Here is a 25,405-nt window from a genome sequence, read left to right on the forward strand (position 1 = left end):
CTAATTTCTCCACTCAACTCTGTTTGAAACAAACACATTTTGTTTTCCAAAATAAATATTACAAGCAAACTGAGGGATTAGCCATGGGAAGCCCCCTCAGTCCCATCCTGGCTGATATCTACATGCATTAATATGAATCAAAATTGTTTGAAACTTTAAACTTCCCAGTATGGTTCCGCTACGTAGACGATACTTTTACTCTGTTTGAAGGTAATAATGATGATTTAAAGTTCTTTCAACAATGAATTCTATTGATCCTGCTATTCAGTTTACTTTTGAACTTGAGACTTGCAATTCTCCTTTGTTTCTCGACATTCTGGTCACACGCAACACATCCATCTTCAGTACTACGGTTTACCGTAAACCTTCATCAGTTTGCCTTCCAACACACTTTAAATCATGCCATCTGACTAAACAAAAGTTACCTTCATTTTATTCCTATGTTTTTCGTGCTCTTCAAGTTTGCTCCTCCAAACTATCCCTTGATGAAGAACTAAATTATTTAAAAGCAATAGCTATTGACAGGGGCTTTTCACCCAACATTAATAATCAAGCGGTTAAAATATTCTTATCTCAACACACTAAAAGGCACACTCTTGTTTTAGGAGATTATAAAAATTCTGTTGTCATTTCCTTCTTTCCATCAATTAGCTATAAAGTTGCACATATTTTGCAGAAATTTAACTTTCGGGTCGTTTATTCTCCCATCAATAAAATTCCGAGTTCCATACTCAAGGACTCCATTCCGGATATGAATTCCTGGGGTATTTATAGGATTCCTTGCCAGTGTGGTTTAATTTACATTGACCAAACTAAGAGAGACTTAAAATTTCGCATCAGGTAACATGAGGCATATGTTAGAAAAAAGGAAACACAGAAGTCTTCTGTTGCTCAACATTGTTGGTCTGAAAATCCCACTTTCAATTTTTCTGCTGCCAAAATTATTCAAAAAACATCTTCCATTGGAGAATTGGATTTTCTAGAGGCATTTCACATTCAAAAAATCTTTCTGTTTTAGTTAACGATTCTAATTCCAATCCATCTTTGCCTTCGGCCTTTAAAGAAATTATGTTTTAGTTCTGGTTTCATCAACAGATGGCGCCACTTGCCAGGCTTTCTTATTTTACCTAATAATTATATCTTATCTTGTTCATTTGCAGTTTTGCAGCTGAGGATTGTGGTTCGGTAAAACCACCAACACTTGTCCTGTGAAAATTTTGAAAATATAACGCTGATTTTTGTTGTTTGACTTCTGAATTAGTATTTGTTCGGCGTGTTATTGTGTCTTAAACGGTAATTGCCTAGCTCTACAAAATTTTGGTGAAATGTTATGTTTTAATTCAAGTTGAACCATATAATTTTTTATCTCCCTTAATTTTTCATCAAAAATCTCTTTATATTGTTCCTATAATTTATTTAAACTACTTTTTCGAAAGATAGAAATTGACTTTATTGAGGCCCAATTTAAATTTCTTTCCAAAAGCCATTCACGAAGCAAAATTGTATCAAGGTTTTCTTTAATATTACAACGATTTAAGTTTGTATTTTGAACTTTATATTCTACATTAAACTGTAGTAAATCCTAAAAGCATCAGTTTTTCTCCATTACATGTTTTAAATACTAGACTTGTATTTTGAATTTGCTTTTTCAAAACTTGCCGGAAATTTTTTAAAACTCGTTACCGATACTGCACCTTGTGTCCAGTTGCATTAGCTGCCAGTTTTCCTTCTATGCTCACTTAGACCATTATGGAAGGTTTTCCATTTTTTTACCTTAATGGAATTTATGCTGTTTATAGGAACTGTGGTTTCATTTCGAACATCAAGTTGCTTTTGTTTTGCCTTCTTTCTTTCAGAGCTTTTTTTTAGTTTTAAAGCATGCTCTTTCAATATGCCAGATTTTTTTACAAATTCTGCAGATGCCTGTTTTAAATTTAGAAGAATTTCTATGATGGTCAGTCACCGTGTATCGCGTACATTTTTTGCCTCTTAGCTGAGAAGTTTTGTTTTGGAGCAACTGACTTAGATTTACCTTTATTCTTGGCACTAAACTCCCTAATTTCTACTGGTTTCCCAATCATTTTGTTTGTACCTTTTAACACTTTTTACATTGCCAAAGCTATTTTTCATTCAAGTGTCATCTAGATTAATTTTATCCTGCTCAAAAATTCTATTCAGAATAGCCCTCTCTTAGCCTACTAACAAATACATCCCACAACATTGTATTTAGCTTGTTCAGATTGTAAGAACACGGTGCAGGGAGTGATCATAACTCTGCTATATATGCAGTAATTGTTTCCCTTCCATGCTGTTTTCATTTTAAAAATACATGCCTGCTTTGAATTATAAGTGGCTGTGGATTTAAATGATTCCTCGATGTTGTTTTTAACACATCGTAATCTTTATCAGAAGGATTATCAGGAGCCAGAAAGTTTTTTTAAAAGACTATACATTTTTCTGGACAAAGTAGAAATCAGTACTTTCCCACGTTTATCCCATGAAACATTTTGCATATGTAAATAACATCTGAATCTTTCTAAAAATGCATCAAACTGTTCCTCATATTAGTTATATTTTTCAAACTGAACGGAAAGTTTCAAATTATCTATTTTTAGAGTCACAGCTGAAGTAAGTTTCTCCATCAGAGCTTTATAAGATCAGTTGCAAGTTGCTCCATGCTTAATTCCTCCGGGGAAAAAAAAAAAAAAAAAAATGATTATAAAGGCTTTACCTTGAGCTAACTGCTTTGAGGAATCCCCTAATCCAAAACCGAAACTTCCTCAGCGATACCTCAAGAACAGGTTGTGTAGGTTGTTCTTTTTATTACTTTTCTTTCCACAGCCACTGTCACCAACATTGTTGTGTCTTTATTGTGTATTCATTGCATAAGATACCTTATTTAATTTACATGACCCTTTATTTACACAAAACATACCATTACTACACATAAAAGCTTACAACTCCATGACCGGCTTTTAGAGTCTCCTATCCGGTTTACAGTTGCTTCGCACACTTGGCAATACATAACGTGCTAGTTCTCAGTTCGATTAAGTTCTTGATACACCAGATCATTCAAATACAGAAACGTAAAATCTAGTCCACTGAAAAAAGTATTAATGAGCCTTTGAAAAATAGAGGGAGCATTTCTTAAGCCAAAACTCATACGTTAAATTCAAAAAGTCCAAATGGTGTTATCGCTGTTTTTGTTTATCTTCTGCTCCTGGAATTTGGTAATAGGCTGTAAGTAAATCAAGTTTAGAAAATATCTTCTTGCCTTTTAAAATGTAACAGAAGTCTTCAAGCATAGTGATTTGGTCTGTGATATGTTTTTTTTTTTGTTTATCTTCTTCAGCTATTGAAATCTGGTAATACACATTAAATCAAGTTTAGAAAATATCTTCTTGCCTTTTACAAGGTGTTGAAAGTCTTCAATTCGAGGTAAAGGGCAGCAGTCTGGTACTGTGATATCATTTAAGCAGCAATAATTTTCACATGGTCTCAGAGTAATGTCTGTTTATGTGATTAAATGAAATGATCTTGCCCATGGTGATTTTGAAGATCCAATATCATTTTCAAGCATAAAGTTGAATTCTTGTTTGTCTATTTCTAATCTTTTATGATCTAACTGTCTTGCTTTTGAATAAACTGATTTGCCATTAGTAGTTATATAATGCTCAACATTGTATTTTGTTTTAGAAATTAGTAAATCGAGTTTTGTTATTTCCGAAAATCGTGCCAAAATATTAGAAAATTGATTATTCATGTTCAAGATGCTTATTTTTTACTCATCAGCTGACAATGTAATGTCACCAAAAACATTCAGTTTACATTACAGTATCAATTAGTTTTTTGGTTTTAATATCAATCAATAAATTAAACTGGTTAAGAAAATCTGCACTCAGAATACCTTTAATGACTTTGGCTACGACAAATGGCCATTGAAACTCGCAGCAAAATCCCAAACCAAAAATTAATTGTGTGCCTGAAACAAAATTGTTAAAATTGTGTGCCTGAAACACGGGATTTGAGTACAATTTGTAGCACAGTGTTCATTACACATGGCTGGAATTAAGACTTAGCTCTGCACCACCATCAACAAAAAACTTTTTCTTTTTTTTTTTGTAAAAAGTTTGTAATTGAATTCGCAGAAATTCCTTAAATCTTCAACAGCGGAACTGGCCACTAATTCCGATTCTGCTGTTTTGTGGTTTTACCAGTTACATGGTTGCTTACATTTCTCTGGAAAGCATCTTGATTAGAAAAGTGGTAATAACACAGTTAGTTTACCATTTGGGTGTAAAGCCTCTGAATTCTGCTTCTGCCGAGATAATGATATATTATTTCTTTCTGTACTATGACTTCTTCCATTTGGCTGGTGATAGAAATGAAGCTCTTCAATCCACCGTTCCAACGAAGATATCTTCTCTCGTAATTGTGACATTGTAATTTGTGATGTGCTCGAATTCTTAATTTCAGTTGAATGGGCCTCATATACTACAGTTTCTGACTGCACGTTGTAGGGTTTATATTTATTTTAACTAACATTTATTTTAAGTTTAAGCTATCTTTCCTGTCAAGCCTTTACTTTCCCCTGGAATTGCCAATGCCAGAGTATGTAAATTTTAGTAGAATGCGCAGAGTATTCAAATTTTTAGCAGAAGTAAGTTGAGTTAAATAGAAGGGAAACGAGATTGTAAGTCTGCTTCTTGAATCGCAAGCGTGAAGGTTGCTAAGTAGAAATTTAAGAACCGCGCGTTTCGGCCTGTGTGCCTATTTCGGCAGTTCGTTGAATCTTTCAACTTTTTAGTCAGTAAGTTTGCTGAATCTCAGCTGTATCTTAGAACGCGGTTAAGTTAGTTACGATTATAGAGCCTCATAGATAGTGACTTCGTTATTTATTCATCCTGTCATTTATTTTTAGTTGTACTTTTCTATTTGGTTTAACCGCCAGGTCGGCGTAGTTTGTGAGCGTTGAGTGAACGCAACTGTGATTTCTAAAGTGAAATAAAAAGGGATTTAAACTTTTCTTATGAGTTTGTGTAATTTACAGTTCATAGCAGTCACTATTACCGTTGCTGACAAGTTGGAGCCACACAACATCATAACGTCAAAAATCTTATCAGCCATAATCGCCAATTTATTAATACTTAACATCACTAACCACGCAAATATGTTTAATATTATGCAGCAATTTTTCAATCCACAGTGTTTTTAATAGCAAGTCAGAAATATAACTGGTTACCAAGAATTTCATTTGTTGTAATAGATGGCTTTCATGCTGCCAATTTCAATGCCAGTGAAAACGTATTTGATTTGTCTGTTTTTACCTTCTTTAAACACATTTTATAAATGCTCTTTAGCCAATGAATATATATTTTCAGCCTTATCAGTTATCACATACACTACTTGACATTGAAAAATGCAACACCAAGAAGGAGTGGCCTGACAGTGATAACACTCGGCAGACACAGACAGCAACGAACAATAAGTGGTCTTTATTTTGAAATGATATGCATAATACAGAGTGAGAACAGCGCCGGCTCAGTAGGTTGTAGCCCCACCTTCGAAGGCGATACACGAAGCAACACGTCTAGGCACAGAGTCAAAGAGACTACAGATCGTCTATGCACAGAGTAGACGAGACTACAGATGGTGTCCTGAGGAATGACTCTTCCTTCCCAGTTAATCGTTTGCATTGGTTCATCTTCTGAATTCAGCAAATGGCATCCAATCACATCTCAAATGTGTTTGATTCGTGAAAAATCAGGAGAGAATGGGTGTACACTTTGCAGAAACGCTGGCTGATGCAAGTGTGTGCTCGAACGTTATCCTGCTGATAAAGAGCACTGCACACTCCCTGAAGTTAGGGGAGTGTCACTGACTGCAGCACATCATTCCACGTATTGATGGGCTTTCATAGTGCCCTAGAATAGTATGCAATTGCGCCCCAAACCAAGATGCCATGTTGTAGTGCGGTGGGGCATTCTACAATTGCTCCCACATTGGACCTGTCTCCACATCAATGCCACACGGTGACTATCACTGGAGAAACAGAGGCGTGATTCATCCAAGAACACAACCCTATGCCATTCCATCGTCCACATAGCTTGAACCCGACACCATTGCAAACGTTGGCATCTATGACGTGGAATCAATGGTAGTCTTCTAATGGACGCCCCGAGTGCAGCTCACTACCCCCAATCGACAGTAAATGGCTCTAGTTGATATGGGATATCCACAGTATCTTGAAGATGCTGCAGAATGGAGAAGTGGCTTGCGGATGTGCTACTGCTTGTCAGCGAACTTGCCCCCTTTCCTTGTTCCAACCATCGTCACCACAGCCGGGACGTGTCCAGGTGTGTGTCAGCTGAGATTTGCCATATGCACCAACCTGCCTTTCTTAGTCTGATCTCCATGCCCCTCATAAAATTGTCTGTCTGCTGGAATTGCCTCCATTGCCAACGGCCTTGCATTCTCTGCGTCCTCCGAGACAAGAACAAATTTTCTAAGATGATTTCCCTAGCAGAAATAATGGCACAAAAACTGAACATTCCACAGGTTCCTTCCTTTATATCTTCTTCAATGTGCGCTGGACAGCTGTGCATTTTACATCATTAGCATAACTCAGTGGCATGTGTCTAGCCTGAAATTTGCATAATTTTCAGGCCACCCCTACTTGGTGCTGCATTTTCAACGTCAGTAGTGTATGTCCTAAATAAGGTTCCATCTGTGAAACAGTGTCGTTAAATTTGGTATCTTCATTAGCTGTACCATAATTTTAAACTGTACTTCTATCTGATAAAACTAAATTTCTGGCTTATTTATCTAAAAAGGAGAATTTTTAAACTTACCTTCATAGTTTCCGAAGAACTAGCACCATACAACTGGTTTTCTGTCTTCTCGTTACTTGCCATAATATTTATCGTTAATAATTCAGGTCACCAATGGACGTAGTCGGTGCTACATCACAAAAAAATTTATTATTCTGTTTAAGAATAACCTTTTACTACTGTATTTGATTAGAGTAGAGAGAAGGGTATCTCTTGTATTATCGAGAAGTTGTTGTTTCTTTTATGGTAGCCTGAGTAGTTGGTTGGTTGACTTTTAATGGCACAAAACCTTGAAGGTTATTATGCGCCAGACGAATGGTGAGTAAAATCCAAAATGCACACACACACTGTATCAGATGAATTGTTGAAATGAACCTGTAATGCTGATGAAGGCATGGAGAAATGACTGAGAAATGCTCTAGCAACAGGTACAGCAGGATAAAATGTAGTTCAAATCATACGGTAAAAAGAGATGTCTTTTAAAAATCTTATGAGGTTAATGTGAGGGTTTCTTCCAATGAGATCTGTTAAGTTAACATTCGTAGAGTTAAAATAAAATCCACGTTTGATTGACTGAAACGAGAACATTGCAAATGCCACAAATAGGCTCATTATCTCCTTTCAAGAGATAATGATGTGTCAGTCTGCAATGACCAATTCGTAGGCAAGTTAGTAGTACATCCTCCTTTTGATTCCTTGACTCCCAATACTCCAAATTGGGTTTTACCTGCCTTAATTTGTTCAGAGTTTGGCATTCCCAGAGTTCTTGCACCTGGATAAGATCTTTGTTCTGATGTAATTCCGTATGTTTGTAAAAGGGACATCATTTTCAGAGGTAATATCAGCAGATTTTGCTGCGATATCGGCAAGTTCACTGCCTTTGATGCCAGCATGTCCAGACACCCAAAAGTACGCAATATAATAATCTGCGTTTCTCAAACAAAAGTGAGCCTTTAAAATTTCTAAGACCAAAGGGTGGCTGGTATTTGTATTTATTGAATCAAGAGCACTCAGAGAGTCAGAGTAGATGATGAACTTTCTGCTATTCTGCCTAGAGATAACGATTAAGGAATTCAAAATCGCAAAAGTTTCCGCAGTAAAGACAGATGCAACCTTATGAAGTTTATTACTCTTTATTTCTTTATCACAAACAAAAGCTGCCCCGACATGATCATGATTCTTTGAGCCATCAGTAAAAATTGCTTTGTAGTTAGAATGACTGCTTCTATGCTCTAGGAAAATGTGTTGATATTGGACATCATTGCTATTGCTCTTCTTTAGTTCTCCAAAAATGTTAGGGAGGTGAATATTCACTTCTTGCCAGGGAGCAATACCGAAAAGATCAAAGCTTTTGGGATGCAGATCATTTAGGTTGAATTCTTTAATCAGTGGGTGAATGCGAGGATCAAAAGGTAGGATACATGAAGGACGTGCTTGGTAAAGATGCTAGTACCGATCAGATGTCATTAGTTGGACAGGATGTTCAGCCTGTGACATTACTTTATAATGAAGATCAATGGACAACTGCTTCCGTCTGAATTCCAGAAATGGTTCAAAACAAATGACATATAAACTTTAGACAGGAGATATTCTGAAGCCTCCACAGCAAATCCGTAGCACTTGATGGTGGATTGGATCTAATTTCAGTAGCACAGAAGATGTTGCTGATCCATAGATAACACAGTCATAGTCAAGTTTGGAACCGGTTAAAGCTCTATAAATGCAGAGCATAGAACAACGGTCTGCTCCCCATGAAGTATTGGCCAGGACTTTCAGTACGTTGAGAGCTTTAGCACATTTTTTCTTATACTTAAGATATGCGGAAGGAAAGTGAGCTTTCTGTCAACTATAAATTTTGCTTCTGGCTTAATGCAGATCAAAGAGCCGTCAAGATGCAGCTCTGGATCAGGGTGCATATTTCTTTTGCGACAGAAGTGCACGCAGACTGTCTTCTGGCTAAAAAATTTAAAACCATTGTTGTTGTACCACTTTATGATTCTATTTAGAGCAATTTGTAGTTGTCTCTCAATGTATCTCATATCTTGAACTTGACAATAGATCGTCAGATCATCAACATACAGGGAACCATGCACGGTAGGAGGAAGTTCTCTTAAAATGGAATTAATTTTCAGGTTGAAAAGAATGACACTGAGCACTGAACCTTCGGATACACCTTCTTGTTATACAAATAGTTGGGAAAGCAACAAACTAATCTTAACTTGGAAAGTGCGATCCTTCAGAAAGTTTTAAATGAAGATGGGTAAATTACCTCACAATCCAGTGCTGTAAAGGTCATGAAGAGTTCCGTGTTGCCAAGTTCTATCGTACGCCTTTTCCATGTCAAAGAAGACTGAAACCACACGATTTCTTTTCACAAATGCATTGCATTCTAAAAACAGGGCATTATCAAGTGAAGATCTTCCCTTATGGAAACCACTTTGGTAAGGCGATAGGCAATGATTAGTCTCCAGATAGTCGGCGAGATGGTGATTTACCATTTTTTCCATCATTTTGCAAAGGCAGCTAGTGAGCGCGATGGGACGATAATTTGAAGGATTTTTCGGGTCCTTGCCAGGTTTTACTATAGGGATAACAAAGGCCCTACACCAGGCAGTTGGGAAAATTTGTTCCTTTCGTATCTTATTATAAAGAGCAAGAAGGATCACTAGAGATTCATAGGGCAGGTGCTTTATCATCAAATAACTTATGCCAACAGACTCTTAATCCTGGAAGATGAACTATATTATGAACTATATCAGGACCAGGGCAAGTCCTATCAGTGTGAGATATTACACTTCTTAACTCAAACATGGTGAGATCTTTATTATAAGATTCTGCATTAGGATGGGAAAAGTCAATTTGAATCCTTTCCAAGTGCATCTTTGTGGACAGAAACTCTTTTGAGTAATTGCTACTGCCAGATACAGCAGCAAATGTATCACCTAAAGCATCGACTATTTCTTTAGTACTTATCAACTTTCCATCTTTTTCTAGAACAGAAAAGGAATAATCATTATACAGTCCTGAGGTTTTGCGGACTCTTTCCCAAACCTATTTGCTAGACATTGAGGAGGTAATAGTGGACATGTAGGCTGCCCATGATTTTCTCCGACTTTGCCGTCTCACTTTTCTTGCATTCTCCTTAGCTTTTTTAAAGGCCAGAAGATTCTCCAGTGTTGGATATCGGCAAAAGATACGCCAAGCTTTCTTTTGCTCTCTCGAAGTTTCATGACAATCACTGTTCCACCAAGGTTTAGGGAACTTTGTCGAGGACTTCGGAATACAGAGTTCAGCTGCTTGTACAATAGTATCAGAGATCATTTTTACTGCTGTATTAATGTCCACATCGTTAACCATTTCTTCAGTCAGCACAGCACAAGATGATAAAAGATCCCAATCAGCTTTATCGTAAAGTAAGTGTGGTTGTCTTGAGATCCTTGATTTTCCTGTAATATTTACAATGACTGGGAAGTGGTCACTATCGTAGAGATTCTCCCCTACACTGAAAGAGCAGAAACGCAGTAGAAATGGAGAGCAAAAAACCTGATCAATTGCATGGAATGTTCTAGTCGGCTGATGAAAGTAAGGGTATTCTCCATTATTAAGGAGACAAATAGAATGATCTTCCATTAATTGTTCAATCTGCTGGTTTCCTTGAATTAGAGTCCCTACTTCCTCATAAGGTACTATGGGCACTGAAGTCACCTAAAAACAAAAAAGGTTCTGGGAGCTGCTCTATTATTCTGTCCAACTCTCGCTGATCAACATGCTCAAGTGGGGGCAAACGAAGAGTGCAAACAGAGATTGAAAAGCGTAAATTAATCTGAACTGCCACAGCTTGAAGGGAAGTCATCAAAGGGAGAGCAGTGTACGGGTGATTGTGGGAGGCGATAAGGCCTACACCACCACAGGCACGATCTCCAGATGGGTTGACCTTTCTTACTGTGGTATATCACCGTATCTTACCATGTCTGCTTGGTTTTAAGTGCAAGCCAGGCAGATATATATTGATTAAATCCTTGAAATTATCCAGGTTTTGCGAAAACCCCGGCAATTCCACGAAATAAATATACCCATTATGGATGCTTGTTTTGACTTTCGAGGCAAAAGGTGTTTCAGAAGGGATAACAATTCTTTCAACACCCATTTCATCTGAGTCGTCTAGGCATCCTGAACACATGCTTGCAATAGAACTTTGACTGGGGGTCCTGGGTTTTTGTGTATTTTTCTCTTTGATACCATCTCCATCTTTGTTCTGTTAGACATCCTGTTTTCCTTTGGGACATCCTGTTATTCACCAGCATACTACTTTCAACATCAGGTTTTTTCCCTAGATTTTTGGTTTCTAGGATCTTCTGTCATTGCTAGTTCTTTTTTCTGTGTGGTTATTGTGGTTTGCGTTGATATCGATTTGAATGATTTTATTGTGTTTGCATAAGATTTATTAGGTCTTGGCTGATTAGAGAGAACAAGTCTTTTGGCTTCAGCAAATGATATCTTTTGTGTAACTTTAATGTTTTGAATTTATTTTTCTGTCTGCCATTTCGGACATGATCTTGAAAAAGCTGGATGCTCGCTTTTACAGTTTATACACCAGGGGGCAGCAGAGCAGCCTTCAATAGCATGGCCTATGATGGAACATCGAGCAGATGTGAGGCTACAGCAACAAGAAGTCTTTCAATGTCCAAAGTGCTGACATTGAAGCAACGCATTGGATTCAGTATATATGGCCTGACTGAACAGTTTAGGTATCCAGCTTTGATGTTTTTAGGCAGGTTAGGAAACTTGAAAGTAAGTATGACGTGTTTAGTGGAAATGAATTGACCTTTCCGTATTTTGATCCTACGAGCACCACACACATTTTGATCTGCCAACTCTTTAACCCTTCAACTGCTTAAGACGTGTTTAAACGTTTTTGGAGTTTCCTTTAAAAATGCTTAAGACATGTTTACACGAATTTCAAATCGCACGAAAAATGCTTAAGACGTGTATACACGAAGCCCAAATTTCGCGAAGATTGCTTAAGACGTGTTTAGACGACGCGATCTGGTCTTCCTTTCCCTATCTTTCTGCAGGCGGCTGTCAGTTGACACAAAGGTATTAATAGGGTGTGAAGTCTGTTTGAAAAGAACACTTTAGGGATGGGTCCTGAGAATGAAGTATCACTGTCAGGCAGCAGGTGTGTGTTATCTTTCTCACGACTACGAGCTTGTAAATGAAGATAAATTGTTTTACAACAGTTTGCCTTGTGGTTATTTATGCAAATGAAAGTCAAGCAGAATCGCTCGTTATTACAATACATTACCGAAATTTAGAAGAAACAGGAAAAAATAATAATTGCAACGTAAGACGTACTTTTTAATAAATCATATTTTATACAATTAAATATTTTATTTTAGCATTAGAAGTTGATTACAATTTCTGATTCGTCAAGAATAGCAAAAAATATAAAATGCTGCAAACATCTATCTTGTTCGGCCTCGTATTTCAAGTGCCGGTGTTTTTAATGGTATATTTTTCCATTTTACACTTTGAAATAGGAAAACTGTGCTTTCAGCATGCCTGATTTTTCTACTCGTATATGTGGCTGTCTGTTCCTTATAAAAGCGAACTGACATATAAAAATTTCTTGGATGTCGAAAAGAATATATTCTACTCGAAAACTTCAATTAAATCGAATAAATTCATGTGCCGCAGGAATTTCTAGAAATATTTGTTTTTAAAATTTTTATTATTAAGATTTGAAATACAAATTAGTTTTAAAATCTAGGGAAAAAATATGCATTTCTTGGAACTTTTTTGGAAAGAAATCTACTGGTATAAAATCGCTTAAAATTAATGGAGTATAAGTTAAGTAAAACAGTTAATGTATGAAAGAGTTACATATACTGCACACAAAAATTAGCCAGAGGAACAATTAGCTAACGAATTAAATTAATTACATTAAAAGAATTTCGTTAGAAAATAACCTCTCCAAATGTCAGTGCTGATAGCAACACTACGACTGAAAGTTATTAAATTCCTAACTTAATTAATCCATTGGTACTCAATAATTGTGGCCTACCAGCGGCCGATCAGTAAACGTCGCTGAACACTGGTAATTCGGTCTGAAGTTCGAATCCGCGAACGGGCTGGCTGCAAGGGCGTTTTCATGATTTTTCTCACGTGTAACGTGTAGACGAGTCAGTATCCCTTAGTCCTCCACGAAGGCATCCCTCCTCTTAGGCAGATAGCCCTCGACGCTTTACCGTAATCACGTAAAACCAAACCAAATTAAAAACCAATAACTATGCGTCCGCGATTACTTTGCAAAGATTTTTTATAAAGATGCAACAAAAGCCCGCAGTGACATAGTAGAAACTGGCAGTTTGAATCGAGTTTAAATCCCGACGAATGGGCTAGCTACATGGCAGTTTTCGTGGATTTTTGCTGCCTATATTTAACGCGAATATAAGCCAATCTCATTAAAAAAGTCCTTCACGAAGACGTGCTCTGACTACGAGTCCTCGCTTGGGCTTACGTTTGGACTGTTAGATTAATGACAAAGTTCGCAAAAGGTGATCTGTTTAAATAGGGTATGCTTTCGTGAAAGACCTTCTAAGCGAAACTATCTCGTACCTGTGTTACATATAGGTAAATTCACGAAAACACAGATGTGGTGAGCCAGTTCACAGGGCTTTCAATCCAGGTTAAACTACCAAATAGTCTTCGTGTATTTTGTCATGAGCTAAATAAAATAAAATACAATATCGCGAAAGTCACTCTATGCTATTGAAATGGCAATAACTTCTTATTATACAGGCTTTCATTTTGCCTTTGTTATGAGATTTTGATCTTTTCCGTTACCCAAGCTAGCCCAGAATGGAATACTGGTAGTTTTATCTGGTGTTCGAATCCCGGCAAAAGGGCTAGCTACATGGATGCTTTCGTGTCTTTCTCATGTGTAACATGTACACAAGATGGCTTCCCTTAGCAAGTCCTCCACGAAGGCATCCTTTCCCTTATGTAAATAACTCTCGAGTGCTTTGCCATAATTAAATAAACAAAATGATTACAGCATAACATGCTTAAAATATTTTATATTTAAAAGTTTATGCTTCCCCATTAAATGAAGCCCACCAGCGGCTGAGCGGTAAAGACGCTGAACACTGGTAGTTCGGTCCAAGGTTCGAAACCCACGAATGGGCTGGCTGCATGGGCGCTTCCATGGTTTTCTCCTTGTGTAACGTGTATACGAGCCAGTTTCCCTTAGAAAGTCCTTCACGAAGGCATCCCTCCCCTTAGGCAGATAGCCCTCAAGGCTTTGAAATAATTAAATAATACTAATACTAACGCTAATACCATTAAATGAAATATGCTGTTCCTTTTTTTTCTTTGCTTTTATAGCAATGTTCTTGTTTTCAGAATATGAAATGTCAAAGAAACATTTTTAATAATGTCTCATTCTGTTTCGTTTTTTGTTTAATAAAAAAATGAATTTAAGTAACAAATTTCTTATGTTTAGAAAAATTTTACCATCATCGAAATGAGTTGCTGTCAAAGTGCATTTTCTTACTAGTGCATATATTTGTAAAGAGAAAATTGTTTCGCGCGCGTTATCCTATAACTGAAAAGATCAAGAGAAATTTTTATAGGGAAATAAAGTTATTAATTTTAAATAAAAAATAAAGTTATTTGTAAATTAAATGTGTTTTGAGGTAAGAATAAAAATACGAGATATGCGATGAATTTAAAATAACAATGTATATAATAAGGATTTTGCCAACAGACATTCCCCGTGAAATTTGCTAACATTTTCTATATGTAGAATTAATGTATATTCTGTTTAGTATTTGAATTTGGCGATATAACACCTCACTTTATCAGTGTAATTATGTGTTATATCGAGATTTAGTTATGTCCGATACAAGCATTTTATTTTTGTTTTATAAATCTGGTTCGTGTACTGATATTATGTTTATTAAATACGATTTATCAGGTTTTTAAATTCTATCAGAGCCCACCAATTGCCCACCTAGCTAAGACCGCTGATTACTACTAATTCCACTCGCACTGAAACCAAAACGAACAAATTGGCTGCATGGTTGGGTTTCATAGTTTTTCCCATGGATATGAGTGATTTTTACTTAGAAAGCCTACCACTGCAACTTGTCTATCCTTAGACAGACAGGTCCCGTTTGCTTTGCCATATTCAAATAATCGGACAAAATTTGACAACAAAGGATAATAAATGCATATACTGAAACAAAATAAATTTAAACGCATATTACAAAAATAAAATAAATGCATATAACGTAAAACGTGATATCACAACAAATTTTTTTAATTATAATTCCTAAATTGCATTATTTTCAAATTTTATTTAATTTTTATGCATGTATTAATGTATATTTTATATGTTCGAAAGTGCGATTGTTTAGTAAATTAAGACAACTTAGTTAATTAGGCATTTAATAAATCTGATTTGAAAATACATGCACTTAGGTGAGATTTTCGTAACTTGAAAAATGCAAAATAATCTCTAAGAAAATATAATAATATTTTATCTTCCTACTTAATTCTGTGAAAAACAATTTAAATTAGCTTATTACTTTTTTTTTTTTTTTTTTTTTTTTCTATATTGAAAACAACTTGATTTTTTTAAAAAAATCTTGCTGTCAGACCGAAAATATTTAAAAGTATAAGAGTGGTCTTTTTGAACACATGTTTCTGCGGTATTTCTTTACAGACGTAGATCAACAGATAAGAGGCCAACCCTTGATGTAGCCATTGACAGATTTCACCACCAAAAGGCCTTTCCTCTAACATAGTGGACGCCACTTTTATCTTCTTTGTAATGTAGTATAACTAAACCCGTTTGCCCTGTTTGTTAAAATAGCTTCTGAGAACCGTTCAATATAGCTCCGACGCATTTGAATGCGTCGGAGCTTGAGTGACTGAAAGACTACTTGTTCCCAAAGCTATCAGTCAGACACCAATAAAAATCTGTTGTCCGTATTTCTGCTCTCTCTCTCTGTGAGTTCTTCAAATCCAGGAAAGGGTAATGCGTGCATTTGGGTGCATGTGAGAAAAAAAAATTTCTATGCTTCATTTTATATTACTTGTATAGTGAAACATTTGAAAAAACAGCTTTATATGCAAAGTTTTTCTCTGATGAATGAACTCAGCTAAAAACACGTTACTCTTTTCTGTAAATCCCCCCCCCCGAAAAAAAGGATGCTCTTTTAAATGAATTAAATTCTTATTGTGGTCTTATTACATTTTTCTAAATTTTTCTGTTCCCCTTTTCTTATAACACATGGTTTTTTGGTTTTTCCTCATGTGAACGCAATACGAATTCTTTCCCTTTAAACGTCCTTTATGAGACGCAACTCCTTTTAGGCATATAATCTTCAAGAGCTGTGAACAATTCTAATCTAAATTTTTATGATATGAAATTTCATATAAATTCATTCTACTGCCGCTTTTGTGTACATTATATTTATGAATACAAACCTATGATTAATATTGAATACTATTGAAAAAAATTAGTGTTATGTTTAATACTGAAAATAATGTTTAAGTTAAAAACCAATTTGAATCCTTTTTTACTTCCTTGTACGAAGTAAAAAGGAAGTATTGTAATCGCAAAAAGTTTCAGGCAGGATATTTCAACAAAAATATCCATTTTGACCGCTTTCGAATGCAATTTAACGATGTTTTTGCGTGATATCTGTACGTAAGGACAGAATAAAAGACTCTTTTTCCTCCGAAAAAATTATAAAACTGCTTTAAAATGAATTCCGAAGAGAATTTTTCGTGGCGTCGGTATGAACGTATGCATCTCGCATAACTCAAAAACGAGTAATCTCAGAACGTTGAAATTTTGTATATAGGACTACTATAACATGTAGATGTGCACCTCGTATTTTGGTTGCAATCGGCCATGCAAAACGTATATAAATATATTTATATATACTATATCCACTCTGTTACCCAGCTCAGTGATCTCAATTTCTTTACTCTTATATGTTTGTACATTGTATATTTTTTGCTTTAAAAATCATTGAATTATGTTGTTTCTATCTTCAGGTTAAGGTTTTTATGCCTTTAGTAAATCTGTATGTAATAGTTTTAGAATTATCAACAAATTTATAGTTCTTTTAAGTGCTGCTAAACGTAATAATTTTTTTGATAGCGGCCATTGCTTGTTTACATTTGAAACAGCAGAGTAGTGGATTTGTTGCCAATCTAGAGAAACGTAGCTTCGCAACAACAAAGATAACGCCTTCATTTATTATTGCGAATTGAATCATGCTTAACCCTTTCTGGAATTTGTTCGCAGAAATAAGTATTTAAGATCAATTTCATTTTATTCAATTTATCAATTTCACGCTGCTCTGCGCGCGGGGGGGGTGGGGACGTCGTGGCGTGCAATGAACTGGAAGTTGATCTGTCAGCACTATCGTTATCTTCAGGGCAGATGTTTTTATTTTATTTGGCTTATAATTCCTTACTAAATGTAGTATTTAATCTCGATTTACTCCGTCTTTGATATGATTTAAATCAAATTCCTCGCCATTATAAATATCACGAATACAAATCAAACAGTTTTCTGGTTGCAATTTTCTAATTTCGGCTATGCGTAATGTATGCTTTACGCATGCGCGCATTGAAAGAAATGTTTAATAAAGTAAACAAATAAATATTAAGCTTCTTTTTTTTTGTAAATTTTGATACGCTTTAGATCATAATTGCTCATTATTTTATAAATTACGGTTTCATATTTTTAATTTTATAATTTCTGCATGCCATCTTACCAGATTTAAACTGATGATCTATAATCCGGAAAAATCGATAATCCGGAATCGGCGAAGTCCCGACGAGTCCGGATTAAAGACTTTTGACTGTAATACTTTCTCTTTAATTCTATAAGCTGACATGGTTTCTTATTCAGTTACAAAGTTCCGCTGTTCAAGTCCCAGTAATTGCTGTGCCGAGAATACCGACTAACTTGTCAATCGAAATTTTTTTGTTTCCACTAACCTCTCTGTCACATTCTTCATGTCTTTATCCATTTTTTTGCAGCAATTCCGCTTTTTGTTTGATGGACATCGAAACATACTTTCGTTTTGTACGATCCTTTGGGGAGCTCCAGAATCGGAAATTCTATTTGACATAATCGAAAGTTCAAGTTTACTTTTATAAAATTGCTCTTACACTCTGCAAAAAATAATAAGCCGGATCCAATTTGAAGATTAAGTAACAACGCAATCATAAACATTAACTGAAATAGATAATTAGATAATTTTAGCTTATACCGTCCGTTATACATGAAATGCGCACGCGAAACGTTTTCTGCACTTGCGTACACGCATATGCGCAGTCGTAAAAGGTCTTAGGCGCACACGTAAATGCCTATGCGCATGTGTCAACATGGCGCATGCGCAGAAAGTTTTCAGCTTTGAGGTCCGGATTATAGATCATTCCCTATTATGGGTGTCCGAATTAACGACTTTTGACTGTATATATATATAGGGGCAAGCATTTACCTTTTGGCCTCAGATGAAAAAATATCTTGGCACAGCTCTGATAATAATAATAATTACTTTCCAGTTTTACCCTTCCCTGAAAAATCGGCAACTCCAAATGATGACTTGGTGAACTGACAAAATCTTTTGCTTGGCTATCATTATGAGCACAGTTATAGCCACAACTAATAATAAAGAGCATTTTCTAAGAAACAAAAAATTTTTTGAGTTAAAGTAGAAATATACAGCTGATATTTACATTTGTATTCCTGGTATTCAGTGAAATGGTTAAATATAAAAGTGTATAAATCCAGGAGTACTCCATGTGTGTGGTAGCACATGCACAGATTTGTTAAAGCAACTCCAGGGATATTTGCATATGGGGGGGGAGGTGCCTTCAATGGAGAACTTTTTAAAGGAAATTGGCTCGTATCCACATTACTCATAGGAAAACCACACACAACCAGCCGATTTGACAGCATTTGAACTCTGGTATTATATGACAGCATTTGAACTCTGGTAAGTTACCAGTACACTCGCGAGAGAAAAACTTGCTACAGAAAAGATTTTCTTAATGAATAGTTAGATATGCAATTAATACACCACCTGTATGAAACAGCGTGATAGCTGATACCTCATTAGCTGTAGAACATTACACGGGTTTTCATCCGCAAAAAACCCATTGGCGCCGTTGCAGTTTTACTTACCAAGTTCAGGGGGCAGTTCAATTTTATGGATTGGTAACCTCATGGTTCTGCGTGCTCACCGCTACGTTAACAGCCGTGTTAAAAATTCTCTTTGACCCCCCTCCCAACATATTTTCTTTCGCGAACCACCATTTGTTACCGGAAACTTCCTTAATTATATGAAAATATTTCTATCTATTTATTGTTAAAAGTTCATAAAAAATAACGTGAAAATATGAAAAAATAATAATAAATAAGTGAAGAATAATTTAAATCGGCAAATGCGAACAATGATGGTGATAATTCAACAAAATGAACATAAGAGGAATGGTTGCAACCTTCATACAAGCAAACAGGTTGAATCCGACAGGTTACCAGATTTCAACTATTATCGCCAAAGTTGGCGATGTTTACATTTACCTGGTTCTTTGCGGAAGTGACTATAGTAACCATTATACTGTGGTGATCAGGAGGTTTACAGCATATCCTCTTTCTCCGGGCCTCTTTCATTTTAAGTGCATGTAGATTAATTAAATATTTTAAATGTTGTGTTTCCAATAACTCAAATTTCAGCATTTTGAGACAATTTCTTTTGTTGACAAATACATAGCTAGCAAAATTATCAGATTTTTGGTTTTCATTTGTTATTTTGATGCAGACAAAATAATATGCTGGAAGTAGAAAAAATGAACAAATATGTCAATAAATCATTTTTATGCTTTATCTTATTTCTAAAGGGGTGTTAAAACCCCAAAATCTTCAAAAAATTTTGATTTCGGATTTTTGCATTTTCAAATTCTCTACACTTTTATCTTTCTAAAGATACCATTCTTTAATCTCTATGAAAATTAGAACTGTAAAAAATCTAGTTTTAATTTGTCTTCGACTGCTTTGATTAATGAGGATTTTTACATAAAAATGTGTTTTTCTCCAAATGTGATTTTTCTATACTTGATGTACCTTTTCTCAGGAACTACTGCTCACAGGTATCTACAATTTTTGTGGCTTATTTATTAGGTTACTTATTTATTATGTTATTAGGTACCTATTTACTGAAATGAGCTTTTTGTGATAAACTTAGAAAAAATTTTTTTGTGTGAGAAAAGTGCTAAATTTTACTATACCTAACAAAATATTCTGTAAATTACTCTAAAATTCAAAATGTTTCAAAAGCTCATTTTGGTATAATCAAATAGGTATACTTTAATTACACAAAATATTTCAAGAGTGTTCCAAACGTGATTTTTCTATACTTGATGTACCTTTTCTCAGAAACTACTGCTCACAGGTATCTACAATTTTTATGGCTTATTTATTAGGTTACCTGGTTAATGTTCGGATAATGGTAACTTGGCGATTTTTTGGCGACCAACCCTGCTACAGCAACCTGCTAGTTTTGTTTTGGACGCCATTTTGTTTTCACAAAGTAAAGGCATGTTTTTTTTTTTTTACTCAACATTTTTCTAACATCTGCTAGCCAAATTACGCTTATACTAGAACTTTTATGGAACAAAAATGCTTAATCATGACGAGGATTAGGTGCGAAATTGGGAGAAAGTGTAGAATTGCAAACTGCTTCCCGCGTTTTTAAGAATTGCACATACACGGTATCCATGTACACGTCGATCTATTTTCACTTGAAAAAACATCCCAGAATTGCACAAAAATGTCATTGCGCACACTCTTGACTTTATCCATGTACACTACTAAAGTCCTAGCTAGTAACCTTTATTGCCTTACCAAAATGTCGCCAAACTACCTGTTACCATATTCCAAAGATTAGCCGGTTACCTAATATTTACTGAAATGAGCTTTCTGTAATAAACTTAGAAAAAAAATTTGTGTGTGAGAAAAGTGCTAAATTTTACTATACCTAACAAAATATTCTGTAAATTACTCTAAAATTCAAAATGTTTCAAAAACTCATTTTGGTATAATCAAACAGGTATACTTTAATTACACAAAAAATTTCTTCAAGAGTGTATCTACAGCAGATTTTGAGAAAAGATACATTGAAAATGGCCAATTTAACATTGTCGGTATAGGGGTCGCTGATACCCCTAAAGACCAGATCTAACAAGTCCCACAACTTTTCCTTATTTTTTTAAGATTTTTGGACTAGACTGGAGATTACGGTCCAGTCATTAAGTGAAGCGAAATCGTGCCAAATCTGGTAACCTCTTGGCTTATACGAATCAATGCTTTCCGATTATTTGCTACTTATTACAATTTCTTAAATTTCATGATAAAACACTTTACTCCATTTTGCTACTGTCTTAAAAATGGTACATGATATTACGAAAACTTTTAATATTGTTGATATTATAAAATGCATAGTTAATAACTTTCAAATACTTTAGGTAAAGTGCAGAATCGCTCACTTATTTGTTTGCAAGAGTAACAAGAATTGGATTTCTGTCACTTTTCTTTGACTTTTTAAGTGAAAATAGGTCGATGTGTACATGGATAAAGTTAAGGGAGTGCCCAATGCCATTTTTTGGAGTTAAGGGAGTGTCCAATGCCATTTTTTTTTTTTTTTAATTCTGGGATTTTTTTAAAGTGAAAATCGGTCGATGTGTACATGGATACCCAGTATGTGCAATTCTTAAAAGCGCGCCAAGCAGTGGGTGATTCTGCACTTTCCCCCTTTTTCGTTGTTTTTCTTGAAGTCCCGTTTTAGATATTTTTGAATGTTTACTGGTTGTTTAGATATTTTTGCATGGTTACAGAATTAATTCAAATTCGCAAGAACCAATAATATGGCGATATGATGAGTTAGCGATTTTTTAAAACAAGCAAAAACAACCCATTTGGCGACTTGGTAACTTTTTGAAAATGCGCCAAACTGGAGCATAATATCCAGTTTTACTGATTTTTGTTTTTGCAGCTGGTTTTCTGTACAGAACATTTTTAAATTCCAAACAGCAATGGGTGAGTAAAAATCAAAACATCTGAGTCAGCCCATATTACAACACAAGAGAAAACTTCAGAGAAAACATATATTATGTTTATATCACTGCCCATAAAAATAACAGTGATAAATAATTTTCCAACATGATTATGGAGAATCAAAGAAAATAACTCCAAGTCTCTAAAATTATACTTCATACTCTAAATTTATTTAAACTGTTTATTTGAAAAGTGATACACACATCAAAAATGATTTGATGAAGAAATTGGGATTGCTGTATCCTTATATAATTTTATAAAGTAACAGTAAGTAAAATGAATATTAAATAAATATCTTTGATTTAATTAATAAAATAATTTTAAAAGAGCTTATCCATTTGCAACAAATTCTACATAAAATACAATCAAACTTACTGATTCTCACAAAATATTATGGAGAGGGAGAAAGTCTCACTTAATCTGAAAAAAAAAAAAAAAAAAAAAAAAAAAAAAAAAAAAACTGAAGAAAATACAAAATCTCAAAAACTTTTTTTTTTTTTTTCTAATGTTGTTGGCTAATTAACTATGAGGAAGTACCTGGGCTACCTAAGAAACGAAGAAGCGTTTTCAAGCAGCACACATTAGCTAAGAGTTGTTCAGCCTTCTTGACAATAGCTATTTGATTACAGTATAAAAGAAAATCTGTGAATGTATAATACGCTTTGAAATGCATCTGATAAATATTTTAAGATTACTGCTGTGTTTTACACATGAAAAATTATTTGAAAAGTAATGAGTTTAAAATATAAAATTTAATTGCGTTAATCTTCTAAAATAAACTGAAGAAAAAATGTGCAAGTAATTTGAAGTGCTTCTATAATGAGTTTAAAATATAATTGCGTTAATCTTCTAAAATAAACTGAAGAAAAAATGTGTAAGCAATTTGAAGTGCTTCTTTTAAAAACGAAAAAACGCGTTTCATCTTTTACAACGATTTAAAAATTGTGCCGTTGAAATGAAGTAGGTTTGGCGATGTATTCAATTACACGGCGATAAAGAATCCAACGTAACAACCACCACTTACGTAAAAACACAAACTAAAGTATCGTTGTCATGGTAAATAGGAATAACTGTGAAGTTCAGCACAGTAAGCTGGGCAAGATTATGTAACATAATTCCAAGGAGTCAATGATACTTTTTTATTAATGATATACAAGTTAAAAAATGACTGAAATGCAATCATATTAATAATCTAACAACTAGATTAAATAGTACAATTGTGCCTAAAAAAAATTTTAACATTATGGACCGATCAACTTTCTATACACTCTGTCCTACAAAGTGAATATTACTATTTACTCTCTCTCACAAAGCGTAAAACCTTTAATTGATATATATATGCTCTCTGAATTTTGTTCCCGCCATTTCGGACGATGTCATGAGTAATGGCGTATCAAGTGTAGTAATTCTGTAACGAATATTAAATTTAGACATAAACATTATGAAAAAACATACGATATTTAAAAAAACTGTAATGTCAAATTTTGAAAAAGTTACTATACTTACAAAATTGTGCAAAAGTGCATAAAATTCCACATTACAATAGTAGCTGTCATTACTTCACTTGACGTCCCGCGTCAAATCGCACACACGGAACGCGAAAATCTGAGTACTAAACCGACCGGGCAACTAATATGGATTCTCGCCAAAAAGCGCAATTATCGCCAAAAGTAAAGAGTTGCAGTTACAAAAACATAAAATATTATTTATGAAATTCTAAAGCTATAAGAGTGGTGTTGGCATCTGTGTACCTGGGCCGAACAAGGAGGTTAGAATAGAAGGAGGGAGGGTTCTCAGTTTTCTACACTATCGGGAAATGATACCCTACCTAGCAAGCGGCGTCCACGTTTGTTCTGTAAATACATTGCATTACGGTAGTGAAGCGTATGCGTTTCTAAACAATTCCGTGCATACATTTTTCCAGTAAAAATATGTTAAATTTATAATGAAATGTTCTAGGAACAGAATTCCAGGTTGCAAGCTCTTGCAGAACAGCAACTGGAAAGATTCGAGGAGAACAAGCGTTGAGTACGTTGTTCAGACTGCGGTGGAACTGATATATGTAATTTAGTGTGAAAAGACAATAAGAATGTGTTCCTGTTGTCTACGTTTGCTAGGAAACATCCCATTGAATAGATATCTAGTTTCGATAGGAAGAAAGAAGAGACAGTTATTATGGACTGCCCAAATGTTTTGAAATGATGCAACAAACATATGGGGGGCGTAGATGTGTTGAATAGCCACATAAGAAGGTGTAAAATAACTCTGAGATCAAGAAAGTGGTATATGAGATTTTTTACCACCTTCTAAGACCTTGCGGTCATAAATGTGTGGCTCCTGTTCAAAAGAGTGTCTCTACAGATTGGAGCCAACCCAAAGGATTTTCTAAACCTAGCCGCTTTTCAGGTTGAACTATCTGTTGGACTGTGCAAAATGGGTGAAAGTTCACTTCCTAAATGTGGAAGACCGAGCGGTCTTTTAAAAAATGATTACAGTGGAAAAAGACAGAGAGGTCCTCCATCAAACATTCATTCAACCTGCGCCACACAAGAAAAAATTCAATATTTTCCCATATGGAACGAAAATCGCAATCGTTGTAAAATGGCAAATTGCAAATTCCAAACATTTATTATATTTGAAAAATGCATTGTAGCATTATGTCTGAATAAGGATTTCGAAATTTTCCATGCAACACAAATTGCATAATAAATATACGTGTGCAAAATATTCGATATGTTATTTTTATTTAAATTTTCATCACAATTTTAATTAAAGTCAGTATCTTCTAAAAACAATAAATAATTTAAGTATTTTATTCCAATATTTATTAAATATATTATTGTAAATGATTTTTCATGTGGTTTACATTTTAGTGCTGAATGCATGACGATGCATATATGCATCAAACCTAAAAATTCAAAATATAATCAATAAAAAATGTTAAATATTTTTCCATATTTATTTAAGCCATGACCATGAAGAAAAAAAAATGTTTGGTAAAAATATAAAAATTCATGCATTGAAGTGTTAATTCCCAGAGACACTGAAAATCCCATTTTACACAGGTAGAGGAGACCAATAGTAAATTTCTATGCACCTGTTCTAAGTCCCATTTTTAAAATTCCGTTTAAATGCGTGCATTGGCTTGCATTTCAATCAGAGTGCCTTTTATTAGACCGCTGTCGTCCATCAAATTAGGATCAAATTGAAATAAATCAAGTACCCTACCTATGAATTTTGCTAATATGTCCCATAGTAAAGTATCCATGAAATGATGCCCGGCCTTGCAGTCGGAACGTGCGAATATTGCTTCGGCAGTGATTTTTCGAGATGTGAATTATGTGCGAGATGTAATTCAAGTGATTTAGAGCTTTTGCGAAATGACCCAAGATGACGGATTTATGTTCAAGTTTCGATTGATGGTGTCCCT

At 34.9% G+C, this 25,405-nt stretch overlaps 1 protein-coding gene across 6 annotated transcripts in view; it reads right to left on the bottom strand.

Annotated features, from left to right (window-relative positions):
- LOC118200940 (CTD small phosphatase-like protein 2-A) overlaps positions 1 to 23,595 on the bottom strand; it is a 169,980-nt gene extending 146,385 nt beyond the window's left edge. For 3 of the 6 annotated variants that reach the window (XM_085809441.1, XM_085809444.1, XM_085809439.1), the window contains exon 1: positions 23,482 to 23,566. The gene's annotated coding sequence lies outside the window, so the exon portion shown is untranslated. Of the gene's footprint in view, positions 1 to 23,481 lie in introns of all 6 variants that reach the window. The other 3 variants (XM_085809442.1, XM_085809440.1, XM_085809443.1) reach the window with 3 other exon arrangements.
- Positions 23,596 to 25,405: the final 1,810 nt, after the last annotated feature.

This window comes from Stegodyphus dumicola, chromosome X2 (genome assembly GCF_044657685.1).
Source record: "Stegodyphus dumicola isolate Sdum_Otavi_A_Nest chromosome X2, ASM4465768v1".
NCBI lineage: Eukaryota > Metazoa > Arthropoda > Arachnida > Araneae > Eresidae > Stegodyphus > Stegodyphus dumicola.